Raw genomic sequence first — 15,134 nt, forward strand, 5'->3', positions numbered from 1 at the left:
GGAGACAGTGGGATGCCCTGCCTCTGCTGTCCGATGGTGGAGTCAGTGGGATGCCCTGTCTCTGCTGTCTGATGGTGGAGCTACAAAAGTGCATACCTGTACCCAGCTTTTATTTTTTTAAACATAGGTAATGGAGGTTTGAACTCCAGTCCTCATCTGTGTGCAGCAAGCACTTTACCCACTAAGCCATCTTCACAAGCCCCATTTAGAATGTTTTGAAACCATTATGGGCACAGATCCAGAGGAGAAATATGTTGGGAGAATCTTTCAGAGAAGACATCTGGTGATATCTATCAAAGAGCTTACAGAGTTTAATGTTTTGATACCTTATCTTAGCCAAAAAGCCAAGAAGGGATCCAGCATTTTAATATAGAGCAGAAGTAAAGGGACAGAAGCACAAAGACACATCCAGGAGTCCAAGGCTGGCGGGGCAGTGCCAGGTTAACGGTAGAGTTGCAGACCAGGTGCAGCATCAGTCGGGAGGTTTAACACGTGGACCGCCAGACGACCTTTCCATGGAACGCTCTGTAAACAATTAAGATTACGGCGATGGTGCAGGTATGCGCGGCGGCGGCCCCCTCTAAACCCAGTGCTTGGTAGGCAGAGGCAGGCAGATCTCTATGAGTTCCTGAGTCCCAGGCCAGCCTGGGCTACGTCTTTAAAAACATTGTTCAGGGTTTATATATATTGATGTGGACTGATTGCATAAACTGTCGCATTGAAAGGAATACACATCGGGGCTGGGGATTTAGCTCAGTGGTAGAGCGCTTGCCTAGGAAGCGCAAGGCCCTGGGTTCGGTCCCCAGCTCCGAAAAAAAGAACCAAAAAAAAAAAAAAAAAAAAAAAAAAGAAAGGAATACACATTACATACCAAATGATCTCGTCTCTGTTTTCCTATCTTCAGAGGAAGAAACTGTGATCTACACAACCATCTCCACCCTTCTTAACTATGTGCCTTTCTTAACTAAAAAAAAAAAATGTGAATTTGTTGATGGTGTGGGCTCCCTGCGCCTTGCCTGGGGCACAATATTACTATACAGCCATTTGGGAAAGAGCTGGCAGTTTCTCTCCATGTTAAGCTCTGAGCTCTTACACAGCCATGCAATGAGTTCGTGTGCTTTAAGTGTGCAGCAAACACGATGTGGCAGGAAAGCTGTTAAAGGCCCATGTGCATTGAGCCTGAAGAAGCCTTTGGAAAACAGTTTTAGCAAAAATGTTAATAGCTGTTGTCTCCAAGTGCTAGGTCCCGATGCAGTTCAGGCTTGTGGGCCTCCTGCCTGCTGTCTTTTGGAGCAAGCAGGGAGGATTCATAAATACCCCCATTCCCAGGGGACATGGAGACTTAGGTCCCTACAGACGTTTATAGGAACGCCATAGAGGCGCTATCAGTACAGCAGAGAGTTGGAACAACCTAGTATTCATCGAGTGATAGACGGTTAAGTAAACTGGATGTTGGTATAAAGGGTGTAACCTGAGGAAGACATGAGCTGGGAGAGGCAGCCTGCTGGGGTAACCCCAGCCTTCCTGCTGCAGGCAGAGGTCAGGGAGGTCAGAGAGGTCAGAGGGGGCTTAGAACAAGGAAGAGGGAAGAAAGAGGAGAAAGTGGAAGGGAGAAGAGGATAAGGAGGAAGATGAGGATGGGGAGGAAGATGAGGAGGGTGGGAGGGGAGGAGGAAAATGAGGGGGAAAGGAGGAGGGAGGGAGGAAGAAGATGAGGAGGAGGAAGATAAGGGGGATGAGGAGGAGGGAGAGAAGGGAAAAACCGTTTCCTGCAATAATGTGTGTGGGTTTTGAAAACTGTTTGGTGAGGGGCTGGATAAAGAAGACTATATATTATCCAATTCCATTCATGGGAAATGTCCGGAATGGGCACCCGTGTAGAGAGAGACAGTGTAGATCAGTGGTTGCCTAGCACCAGGAGAAGGATGGGGGAGGGAGGGAGGATGTGCCAAAGGACGCAATGTTTCTTTTTAGAGAGACCAAACTGTTCTCACATTAATTGCGGGGCCGCTTGCAGAGCTCTATGAATAAACCATTGCGCTTCCAAAGGGTGGATTTCATGGCGCGACAATACCGCTGTTAAAATCTATTTATGTGCATCGAGGCATACAAAACACTTTGGGAAGTGTGTTCAGTCAAAATATTATTATAATGGTTGTCTCGAAGTGCAGGATTATTCGAAATTTCCTTTTGTGGGCCTCCTGCCGTCTTTTGCAGTCTGCAGAGACTTGGATCTGAGAGGGAAATGGAACAAACCTCCTTATCTACTTGGGCATTGCCTTTAAAATCTTTAAGTCCCAAGACTTTCGCAGGGTGGTGGCCCTGCCCACACCGCTGCAGACATATTAAAACACACCCAGGCCGATTTCCATGGAATTATTATAGATAACTCAGTTGTGGTTGGCTAGGTTTTTCCAGACAACTGCCAGGCAGACTTGGGAATTTGTGTTAGGGAGAGAAGTGTTCGTCAGCAAGCAGCCTTCTAGTGTGTGTGCCGAGGTCAACTCCACTAACTTATCTTTTGCAGGAAGCAGCTTTACTTGCTGAAACCATCTTGCTGGGAGTGAAAGAGACGTTTTTTGTTTGTTTGTTTTTGTTTTTTGTTTTTTTTTTTATGAATTATAAGTTGTAGCCTAATGCTCTTTGTGCATCGTTTTGTAAGTATTCATACACTGTTTTTATTTTTCAGGGGTTTTGTTCTCGTGCTGTACTGGACATTAGAGTCCCGGCAAGCTAGATGAGTGTTCCGCACTGAGTTGCAAGCCCAGCCAGGCTGGTTCGGTACTTTGTTGCTGTTGTTGTTGTGACTCCATGTGGGTGCTGAAAACCAAACTCTGGTCCTCTGAAAGAGCAGCAGGTGGTCTTAACCACAGAGGCATCTCTCCTACCCCATTACCATTTTCTAAGAGGTGGGACCAGGAACTGGGTGACATGAAGGTCATACACTGAGTAGCAGTGCCCATTGTTACTCTGCAACAATGTAGATCAAATCTGCCAACAGCCCAGCTTTACAGACCCTTGGTGGCACCCTGTAAAGGTTGAGGTTCCCCATACATTTCTTTTCTTTTCTTTTCTCTTTTCTTCCTTCCTTCCTTCCTTCCTTCCTTCCTTCCTTCCTTCCTTCCTCTCCTCCTCCTCCTCCTCCTCCTCCTCCTCCTCCTCCTCCTCCTCCTCCTCCTCCTCCTCCTCCTCCTGGTGGTGATGCTAGGAAGTGACCCAGGGCCGTGCCTAGCAAGCATTCTACCCTTCATATCCACCACCTGAGGCTCAAGTCTTTGTCACATACAAGAAAATACACAGTAGCCTGATGGTACCATCTTCTAAAAGAATGGATTATGAAATCTACCCCCCAGCATTGCTTAGACACTTAACGTCTGGAACACCTCCGTGGTTAAGAATGCTGGCTGCTCTTCCAGAGGACCTGAATTCTGTTTCCTGCACCCATGTCAGGTGTGGAGGGGTGTCATACAATATTGCCACGCTGGCCTTGAACTCAGGCGATCCTCGTGTCTCAATCCCCAAGGCATCTGGGGCAGCAGGCATTTGCTGTCACATCCAGATATTTGATGTAAGATAAATATGTCTCATGGAATAAATGTTGGGGCTATAATACACCATCTGAAATTTTATCCTAAATATTCAAATCTGAGAACTTGAATATCCACCTCTCTGTCTCTCTCTCTGTGTCTCTTTCCCCCATGTGTGTGTGCATGTGCATGCATGCATGTGTGTATGTACATGTGTGTGTGCATGTGTTTGTGTGTGCATGTGCACACGCATGTGCATGTATGTGTGTGTGTGTGCCTGTGTGTGCGGTTTAGTAGCCAGTGCTAATTTTCAGGTCCTCCATATTTTGTTAATCCAGAACCCAGACTCATGGTTGTCAGTGTCTTGGGCAGAAGTCCCCTCCATAGGGACCGAAGAGGTAGTGCCCACTTGTGCACAGTCCTTCGTGGCTGATGTGACCCCTACAGATGATCTGAACCTGCCTCGCCATCTTGAAAAGGTGACCGAGAGCCTTTCAGTCAGCTGTGTGATCGTTTGGGTTTTGTGTTTGTTTGTTATCATATTTGTTTGTTTGTTTGTTTATTGCTATATGTGTACATGTGATGGGGGGAGGCCACGCATGTACCCCAGATTCAACCTTGCAGCTTTGTGCAGGGTCTGGGATGAGATGGGAGCTTTATCCACAGACTGCTGAGCCACCTTACAGGCTGACCGTACACTAAACTCCCCCCGCCCTTTTTCCTACGCCTGATTCTTACCTTGTGGCTATTTCTGACTCCATGTTCTTTCTTTGCCGACTGTGTGATTTATAGTTGAGTTCATTCCATTTTATATTTGAATGATTACTTTTTATTTTTTTGTCTTCATGGTATCACACAGTTTTAAGAGAACTGTGAACTTCATGCCTGCTTTATAGCACCAGTAAACAAACGTTTTGGCTAAATGTCGGATACCTAATTATTAAAGCCAATATCAAATTTGGTAAATATTCCTCATAAGATAAACTGCTGACTGTAAATATACAACATGAAGATCTACCCTAAATATTCAAGACTTAGGAATTTTAGAGCATAGTAGTCTTATTTATTTATTTATTTATTTATTTATTTATTTATTTGGCAGTAAACACTGTGCATCCCTGGGTAGTCTAGAACTCAATATGTAGTCCAGGCCTGCTCTGGAACTCAGAGATTGCTTGCCTCTGCCTTCAGAGTGCTGGAATTAAAGGCCTATGCCACCATGGCTGACTGGTCACCGTGTGTGTGTGTGTGTGTGTGTGTGTGTGTGTGTGTGTGTGTGTGTACATGTGTACCTATGTTACTGGAACTAAACCTAGAGTTTCACACATACATAGCATGATCCACGCCCAGTCCTTGGCAGCTCCTCGCATTATAAAGGTTTAATCTCACACACGGGGTTGGGGATTTAGCTCAGTGGTAGAGTGCTTGCCTGGCAACCGCAAGGCCCTGGGTTCGGTCCCCAGCCCCGAAAAAAAAAGAAAAAAAAAACCATCTACACACTTTCACTTCAACTAATGACAGACAAGAAAACCGTCTCCACGTTTCTCGTTCTCTCTAGCACTGTCTCCATCTTTACACATGTCTCCTATTATTTGCTGTGTCTGGATAACTTGTTTTACTTTAAAGATTCATTTTAGCTTTGTTTTACTTGCCAAGCCTTACAGACCGTTGAATGTCCTTAATAATTGTCCTGGCCCCTAAAACGAACATCTCTCACCTAGTAAGTCATTTTGCTTTCGGTCCCTTGAAATAACAGTTATGTGTTTCTTCTACTGCTGACAGAATCTTTAACCTAAGTGTGGACAGAAGAAGATTTCCTCCAGAAGGCATCTGGAGTATTCAGCTGTATTTCTGAAGTGGGGCAGGCCAGTAGAAACAGGCCGAGCTGACTCTGTATCCATTCCCAGTGTAACTGTATCCATCCCCAGTGTAGCTGTATCCATCTCCAGTGTAACTGTATCCATCCCCCTTGTAACTGTATCCATCCCCAGTGTAGCTGCATCCATCCCCAGTGTAGCTGCATCCATCCCCAGTGGAACTGTATCCATCCCCAGTGTACTGTTAACTTTATTGTTGTTGTTTTTTTTGAGATGGGTTTCTCTGTAACAGCCCTGGCTAACCTGGAACTTTGTAGACCAGGCTGGCCTGGAACTCACAGAGATCTGCTTGCCTTTGCCTCCTGAGTGCTTGAATTCAAGACCTGTATCCACCACCAAGCCTGCCCAACTGTATGGTTGACTTTTTACTTTGAAATAAGGCCTTACTAAGTTACTCAGACTGGCCTGGAGCTCACTCTGTAGCAGGCAGGCTAATACTAGTAATCCTCCTGCCTTGGCTCATGAATATCTGGAATTATAGGACACCCAGCCTTGCTAAATATTTTAATCATGGAAATTGTCAAACACACAAGTAAGAGACACTGATCTAAGGGGCCCCACCCTACACCTTTCACAGGGGTGATACTTGGCACTCTGTGTCTACATCCCTGGTCACTGGTTCCTTGGCAGGGCCAGCTGCTCTGAGACCTCAAGTGGCTTTTGATTTGTCCTTGGGGTGGAGGAAGGGGAAGGAGTTCCAGCCCTTCAGATAGAACGAGACTCCTTTCCCACATTTTTAGCTCTACTCTTGAGTGCTGAAGAGACGCATGTTGCTTCAGCTGCTTTGATCTTGGCTGCACTTGTGAATGTCAAATACTTTGACTGCCAACTGACCAAACAGAAGCTCAGACACTTCTGGGATCAAGAGATCAAGCCCAACCCCTAGTAGGGACCTTGTTGCTCAGTTGAACACAATCTTCAATTAGGACACCAGAGCCCAGGCCCACAGAATGAGGCCTGGCAGGCCCCTCCTGCTCTGTCGTATTGTAACTGTAGCCTTTTGTAGGAGGTGTGGCATTCAGGCCAGAGGTGATGGTGGCACATGCCTGTAATCCTTGACCTTGAAGCCTGAGGCAGGAGGATGGGGCATTTGAGTCTAGCCTGGGCTACACAGAGTGAATGTCTCTGAAACCAAAGTAAAACAGAATAGGAAAAAAGAAAAAAGAAGATGCAACATTTTAGGATAGGCATCCTACCAGGTAGACAGACCAGACAGAGGCTCACAGCCTGAGCTTATGATCCGGTGTTCACCAGTTTGAAGCCTGCTGTTTGTTTGCAAGGTCTCTAGGAAGATAGGAGTTGCCGTGAGTGCTTTATAGAGAATGATGTATTCACTCTGGTGTTTCAGCTTCTTTTCTCCGCTGTGATAAAATACTTAAAAGAAGTCACTTCAGGGAGGAAGGGTCAGTTGTGGCTCATAATGTGAGAGGTACAATCAGCCAAGGGTGGCACAGAAGGAGTTCCACAGTTTGTGGCTGCTCCAGGCTGCAGGAGCAGAAACGCCAGGCTGCTTGCTCTCATCTTGACAGATCAGGATCACATTCAAATCACAACGTGCCAACGGCAACCCCTCTCCCTCCCCCCAGGCACCACCACCCTACACTTACAATTGAACCACAGAGAGACAATGCCTTTCCCAAGACGTCACCACAGCAAGGAGAAGCTGTCCCTGATACAGCTCTGGGCACCTCACCTCTTTCCTGTCTGTGGCTGTGTGTGTCTCCCACTTCCTCCAGCCGTCTTTCCTTTGGACATTTCATACGAGATCCCAAATGGTGGAGAGTTTGAATGAAACAAAGCCGGTACATTGCGGTCACAGAGTACAGCTCCAATGCCTGGCCAAGCATTCAAACACACGAGTCTACGGAGGCCATACCTGTTCAAATGACCACAGCTCCGGGGTTGGGGATTTAGCTCAGTGGTAGAGCGCTTGCCTAGCAAGCACAAGGCCCTGGGTTCGGTCCCCAGCTCCGAAAAAAAGAAAAAAAAATGACCACAGCTCCCCATACCTAACCAGGAAAAGAACATTTTCTTGAGATGCACATCTGAGAGAGGACCTAAGACATCTGTCTTAGGGTTTTACTGCTGTGAACAGACACCATGACCAAAGCAACTCTTATAAGGACAACATTTCATTGGGGCTGGCTTGCAGGTTCAGAGGTTCAGTCCATTCTCATCAAGGCGGGAGCATGGCGGCCTCCAGGCAGGCACGGAGCAGGAGGAGCTGAGAGTTCTACATCTTCGTCTGAAGGCTGCTAGGAGGAGGGTCTCATTGCCCACCCCCATAGTGACACACCTTCTCCAACAAGGCCACACCTCCTAATGGTGCCACTCCCTCTGCCAAGCATCCTCAAACCACCACATGGAACTCCCAGCAGCCCGCAGCTGCTCCGATGACATGCGGAGATGGGTGACCTTCCCATTCTGACTCTGCAATGTTCCCTCACTCTGATGGCAGCAGTTTGCATCACACTATGTATAACTGGGCCACTAGAAATGGATTAAGTCCTTAAAGTTGAGGGCTGAGGTGTGGGACCATCGAAAAAGAGGTGAAGAATGTAATACCAGAAAAATTCTCCCTATTCTCTCTCTCTCTCTCTCTCTCTCTCTCTCTCTCTCTCTCTCTCTCCCCCCCTCCCTCTCTCTCTCTGTCTTTTTCCCCTCCCCTTCCCCCTCTTCTTCCCTCCCTTCCTCCTTCCCTCCCTTCCTCCTTTCCTCCCTTCCTACCTAGCCCTAACCCCCTGAAGGTTATCTCTTAAGCGATAAACTTTTTAATATATGAGAAGATGCAAGAATTTTAAAAGTGCTTTAAAATGTTCAGCACTTTGTAAGTAAATACTTCATAGGCTTACAGATGGAAATTGACAAACGGGGCTGGAGGGTTGACTCAGTGATTAAGAGCACTGGCTGCTCTTCCAGAGGACCCAGGTTCGATTCCCAACACCGGAACAGGAATCTACAAGCACCCATAACTCTAGTTCCAGGGGATCCAGTGCTCTCTCCTGATCTCTGTGGCATGTATGTGGTACGCAGACACACATACAGGCAAAACACCCATCAATACACACAAAACAAAATAAACAAATCTAAAATAAAAATAATTTTTAAATTAAAATAAACATAGACATGAAGGACAGAAGCATTGTTAAAACCTCCTGTCTCGTTGGTAAAGAGCTCTTGTCGCAGGAGCCTGACAACCAGAGTCACATCCCTGGGGACCACATGGCACAAGGCAAGAACCAGTCTAGTGAGTTTTCTCTGATCTCTATAAGGGCACTGCGGAGTATTCATGCACAAGCACACACATATTCAAATGCAATGAATGAATGAATGAATGAACGAATGAATGTAAATAAAAATGTTTAACATCCTGGTCATTTCGATGAAGAGAAACAAGTAGACCAGAAGAAATTTTCTTGGTAAAGAGCATATAATAAAAAGACACGAAGACAAAATTGTTGTCGGCCATGGTGGCTCACACCTATGGTCTCAGCATTCAGGAGGCTGAGACAGAAAGAGAACAAACCCAATGCCTGCCTGGGCTAGAGTGAGTTCAAAACCAGCCTGGGCAACTTAGCAAGACATTGCCTCAAAAAGTATTAAGGGAGGAGTGGGAGGTAGTTCTGTAATAAAGTGTTTGACCAGTGTGCAAGAGACCCTTGGTTCAAGGCCCAGGGAGGGGTGGTGGGGAGACAAACGAGACACAGTAGGATTCTTAGCACCTGAGTCCAGAGGAAAGAGTGCAAATGGTAACAGCGGCTGCTTGTAAAGCCCAGGTTCCGGCCAGCAGGATGAGATAGACTGGCCCAGATGCTGGCCACGCGGCCTGACACTTAGTTACATCCCTGCAACCCCACAAGATGGAAGGAGAGAACTTTGACTTGCAAATGGTACCAGGGCACACAGGGGTCCCTCCCGGTCCCCCAAATAAAAGACGGGAAAACAGATGGAGTTACTTTGTATCACAGACGAAGCTGATCAAGGAGAGTCCTCAGAAGGTCACATTCAGCTCAAGCCTTTAGTCCCAGCACTCCCAAGGCAGAGGCAGGCAGATCTGTGAGTTGGAGACCAGCCTAGTCTACAGTGTGAGACTCTTGTCTCCTGTAGGTCCAGAACAGCCAGGGCTACACAGAGAAACATTGTCTCAAAACAAAACAAGAGAGGAAGGGAAGAAGCAGGAGGGGGAGGGGAGGAGGGAGAAGAAATGATGAAGAAATGATACCCACAAAAGACTATTCAGTATCATGGTATTCTAACCACCTTTGAGCCATCCGCGTGCCCAGGAGCAAATGAAGACCATCCAACATTATGTGTTCATCCCACAAAATCCTTCCCCAGCCCCAGAGAGCACCACACACCGCAGCAGCAAGGAGACGGAACGTGCTGGGAGGCGGGGTCTGTGAGGGAGAGCTGGGACTGTGTAGCTCCACAGAGAGGGAGCGTTGGGGGTGGGGGGTGGCTCTGTAGCAGAGTACATGCTGATCATGTATTAGACCCTACAGAAAACAAAAGAAATAGGGGTGGAGAGGAAAAAGAGGAAGAGGAGGAGGAAAAGGGGGAGGAGGAGGAGGAAAATGGGAAACATTGTGTAACTTCATTTCTATGGAATTCTAGAATAAAGAAAACAAAAGAGTGGAGGCTTACTTAAGGAATCCTGGGGATGGGTGGAGGATTGAGGGACTTTCTGGATGATGGAAGCAGATTTCCTGGACTGGGGAGTGGCTCTTTGCTTGCCAGCATTTCAAATCACGTCAGGCTGCGGGCTTTCAGATCTGTGCATTTCTTTGTGTGTGACTTACAGGTGGACTTAAAGGAACAGTTGGAGGGTGGGAGAGGGCTCAGACTAGAGTGTTGCTGTGCCTGTGTGAGGACCTGAGTCCTGAGCTCCAGAATCCATGTGCAACCTGGTGTGGGGGGGTAACCATGGCGATGGGGAGGCAGAGGCTGGTGGGTCCTGGAGACTGGCTGGCCATTCTTTGTGTTGGAAATTGGAACTCCATGTTCATAGAGACACCCTCTCTCAAAGAGACTGAAGAAGACACCTCTGGCCTTTACATGCACAGGTGAGCTCACCCTTGAGCACACGCACGCCGTGTGTGTGTGTGTGTGTGTGTGTGTGTGTGTGTGTGTGTGTGCGCGTGTGTGTGCGTGTGTGTGTGTGTGTTACCCACACAAAAGAGCACTTGGGGAGAAATTACAAAGTTATCTTTATAGAATAACCAATGACGAATACAAAATTTGATTGTGATCACAGATGCCTCAAGCTGAGGAGGTGGTGACAGTGGAAGGAACCCTAGTTAAGGGAGGAGGGGGTGGTCATAGATGACTCTAACTCTTGCTTTGAAGGTTGACTTCAAAGACAATCCTTTAGATCACTATGTCTGTAATATCATAATGTACTCATATTCTATGCACACACATTCATATGTCATATTCATTATGGTATAAGTATTCAATAATGTATATATTCAAAATTTTAAAACAATTTTATAGGGCTGGAGAGGTTTCCAGCAGTTAAGAGCACTGGCCTCTCTTTCTCTTCTCTTTTCTCTTCTCTTCCCTGGGTTCAATTCCTAGCATTCACATAGTACACTGTAACTCCTACTTCAGGGGATCCATCCGATCCCCTCTTCTGACCTCTACATGGTACAGGTATATGTGCAGGCAAAGCACCATACATGCCAAATAAAAATAAATCTTGAGAAAATTGTATGTATATGTGTCTGTGTGTGCACACATGATTGGGTATATATGAGTCTGTGTGTGTGCGCACATGATTGGGTGTATAAGAGTCTGTGTGTGTGCACACATGATTGGGTATATATATATATATATATATATATATATATATATATATATATGAGTCTGTGTGTGTGCGCACATGATTGGGTGTATATGAGTCTGTGTGTGTGCACACATGATTGGGTGTATATGAGTCTGTGTGTGTGCGCACATGATTGGGTGTATATGAGTCTGTGTGTGTGCACACATGATTGGGTATATATGAGTCTGTGTGTGCACACATGATTGGGTATATATGAGTCTGTGTGTGTACACACGATTGGGTATATATGAGTCTGTGTGTGTGCACACATGATTGGGTATATATATGAGTCTGTGTGTGTGCACACATGATTGGGTGTATATGTGTCTGTGTGTGTGCACACATGCATGGGCTTCAGATCCTCCTGTGTTGGAGTTCCAGGTATCTGTGAAGAGTGGGAGCCAAAACCCTGGTTCACTCTGAGAGCAGTTAAGTCCTTTTGACTGCTGAGCATCTCTCCAACCCCAGTTGAATAAGTATTCTGAACGCCATTGAAAACAGGGGCTGGAGAGATGGCCCAGCAGTTAAGAGCACTTGCCAGTCTTCTTGAGAACCTGGGTTCAGTTCCCAGCACTACTCAGCAGCTGACAAGCATCTATATAACTCCAGTCCTCTTCTGGGCTCTAAAGACCCTGCACACAGGTGGTATGCTTATGTGCAGGCAAAATACTCACACACATACTCATATACTTTAAAAAAATAAATCCTAAATCAGTGTTTAAAGCAATGGTGATCGTTTTGTGATGGGAAACTCTTTAAAGGGTTCCTGAAATTCTGTGAAGGGGGCTTAGCTGTTTATGGAGCGGTGGCCACCAGACAGAATACCCAGTGTACCATTGGCAGACTTGCCGACTCACAGATACCAACAGAGCAAGTCCTTTTGTGTGGCTGAAGCATATGGCTCTGGCCTATCTCACAATGATCTTATTTCTTCCTGGAGGTCTCCTGTCCCTAGCTTCCCTGGGCAGGTAGGACTACTGGATTTTTGACATCTCTCCAAGGCCTGAACTTGTTTGGCCCAGTGGTGCATGTCTATAATAATTTCAACACTTGGAAGGCTGGGGTAGGAGTAGCCTGGGCTACATAGTAAGACCTTTCAAAATGGCCCCTTAGGAGCAACTTCAGTTGACACGATGAAAGTGTCACATGGAGAAGATTGTGTCTCATCCAATGAACTCCTCCTTGTGACACTCCGGTGGCCCCGTGTGTCAGTCACACAGGGCTCTGCAAGCCAGTCAGTAGGACTAGATTTGTTTTTCCTCAGGTGTCAAGCATTTGGAGACTCCATGGCCCTTCTCCTTGTCCCTTCTCACACAGCCTCTCTCTCCTCCCTGCCTCAGCCTGGCCTGTCCCTGGGTCAGCTGTAGTCCAGCCTGTCCTCTGGGGAGCTGAGAGGATGCTCACCGGCTCAGCTCCAGCTTTAGCCTTTGAGGTCCCAACCTCAAGGCCTGAGAGCGGATAGTGTGGAGACCAGCGGGTGAGCTGAACTCTGCTGGATGAAAACATCTCGGGGGCTGGGATCTCCTGACAAGTACCGGCCTCTTCTCCCACCTGGATGCTTCCGCTGAGCACAAAGGAATCCTGGCCATCTCCTGTGTGGACCAGCTGGGTCCCCTACAGTCTGTGGGCTCAGAGCAGCCTTTCAGTCTCCCCATGAAGCAGGGAGCCAGAGAGCTGGTCTCTGGCCACAGTGGCTGTTCGAAGCTCCCACACCATGGGGCTGACCTGCAGATGCCCCCTGACCGACCCTGTATCCCTTGGGCAGGTCACAGACCCTAAAACAGGAGGAGGACCCCTCCACCCTCCCCGCACCACCCCCATACACAATGACCCCACAATGTTGAGTCTAAACAGGATGAAACTTTGGCCTCTGTCACTATTTTTCTTTATGTTTTTAATTAAATTTCTGGGGTCACTGACACCCTGGAGCAAGAGAACTACAACCCCGCAGCTAGCTTGTTAAGGACACACCATCTGTTTGTTCACACGGGGCGACCACATGATCTATGCTCTGCAGAACATCCTGTCTCACTGGCCTAAACCGGTTTGTGGGTGAAATGCTTGGGAGGAATTTCGAGAAGTCTCTCTTTCCCTCCTCTTCCTCTGCCTTTGTCTCTGTCTCTGTCTGTCTCTCTCTCTCCCTCCTTCCCTTCCAACCCTCCTCCTCCTCCTTCTTCTTCTTTTCTCTCTCTCTCTCTCTCTCTCTGTCTCTGTCTCTCTCTGTCTCTCTCTGTCTCTCTCTCTCTCTCTGTCTCTCTCTCTCTCTCTCTCTCTCTCTGTCTTTCTCCAGTCTTATAATGAGCTGTCAGGAAAAAAAAATCAGCTCTTAGTATCAACTCCATTCCCTTTATGCCAACCATTGGTAGCACAACATCACACACTGTGCACTGTAGGAGTCTAGTGGAGTTGCCTGGCTTCTGGTGGCACCCAGGGAAGGGAAAAGCTAAAAAGGTGGCACAGTCCAATCAAAGAGGAGACTTCCGGTCAGGAAACACCCACAGTATCCTCGACATCCAACTAAGGCTCCAAGGGACCCTGGGACCCCAACCAGGATAGAAGGGGACAGAGCCAGGAGCCCTCTGACTTTGACAATAAACCTATGATTTATTTTTGCCCATAAAACTCTGATCATTGCCTCGGGCCTGCGATTAGGTAAAACCCTAAAGACTGTTTTCCCACCGGGGGGTCTTTAGACCTGCAGCTTTTAGCCATTAAAAACGTCTCAAAAAGAAAAAGTCCACAGAGGTCCTGTAAGTGCTGACCCTCTGTGGGCAGAAAGGCCCATCCGTTCCTGTGCCCCTCATCATCCCCAGGGTGGTGGGGATCATTCTGGAAGAACTTGGCTCTTGGGGGACAAAAGATGAACAGCTGTAAAATATGCTTTAGGAAACACCCTGGACTTGGGCACTCCCAAAAACACTGGAACACGTGTAGCCCATCACATGCTTTGCGGCCTGCCTGCAGAGCCACCTCAATCACCAGGTCATTGCAACATGGGAGTTTGTCCTGGGAGTGCCCAGGTGACTGCAGCTGCAGCAGAGGTAATGGGTAGGGTGCAAGGAGTTGTCTCAGATAAGTACCCCAGCACCCAAGGTTCTCACACATGGAAATCTGGGTGATGAAGGCACCGGCTGCTGTCAGCAGCGGATGGTGACCTTGTCCCCCAACACATCTTGCATCTTTCTTTTGATAGTCGCTGCTACCACCCTTCTCCACGGGCAGATGTCACTGTCTGTGTCACTAGGGATGGGATGATCTATTCCTTTATTCCTGATAATTCCATGTCTTCCTTGGAGGCCCTGATCTCTGTCTCTGTCTCTGACTCTGTCTCTCTTTCTCTCTCTCTCTCTCTGGGACAGAGACAGAGACAGATGGAAGGAGGGAGACAGAGACAGAGAGGAGAGAGAGGAACAGAGATAGAAAGAGAGAGAGAGACAGAAATAGAGAGGGAGACAGAAAGAGAGACAAAGACAGACATGGGGAGAGAGACAGACAGACGTGGGGAGAGAGACAGGAAAGACAGATGGAAGGAGAGAAACAGGAAAGAGAGAGAGAAACAGAGACAGAAAGAGAGGGGGGAGACAGAGAGACACAGAGACAAAGACAGATATGGGAGAGAGAGAGAGAGAGAGAGAGAGAGAGAGAGAGAGAGAGAGAGAATAGATGAGTGTTCTTGTGAGGAGCCTGGCCCTGGAGAATGACTCACGCTCATTTGTTTCACATCCTGGACTCATAAACTATTTCTCCAATCACCAGAAGGACGATGGCCCAGGGCTCCTTATCACTCACTGATAGGAGTTCACAGCCCATAAAACTCAGCTCTGCTCGCTCTGCAGGAAAACATCTGCACCTGGCCTCCTTGGCCCAGAAGAATGTGACTTAGTCACCTGTGGTAAGTGCAGCCAT

At 47.5% G+C, this 15,134-nt stretch overlaps 1 long non-coding RNA gene across 1 annotated transcript; it reads left to right on the forward strand.

Moving 5' to 3' along the window:
• Window positions 1-10,104: 10,104 nt before the first annotated feature.
• LOC120103185 (uncharacterized) lies at window positions 10,105-13,850 on the forward strand. The gene is made up of 2 exons (XR_005505281.2): window positions 10,105-10,467; window positions 12,493-13,850. It is a non-coding gene; the product is annotated as an uncharacterized LOC120103185 (long non-coding RNA).
• Window positions 13,851-15,134: the final 1,284 nt, after the last annotated feature.

Source organism: Rattus norvegicus, chromosome 5 (genome assembly GCF_036323735.1).
Source record: "Rattus norvegicus strain BN/NHsdMcwi chromosome 5, GRCr8, whole genome shotgun sequence".
In the NCBI taxonomy this organism is placed as follows: domain Eukaryota; kingdom Metazoa; phylum Chordata; class Mammalia; order Rodentia; family Muridae; genus Rattus; species Rattus norvegicus.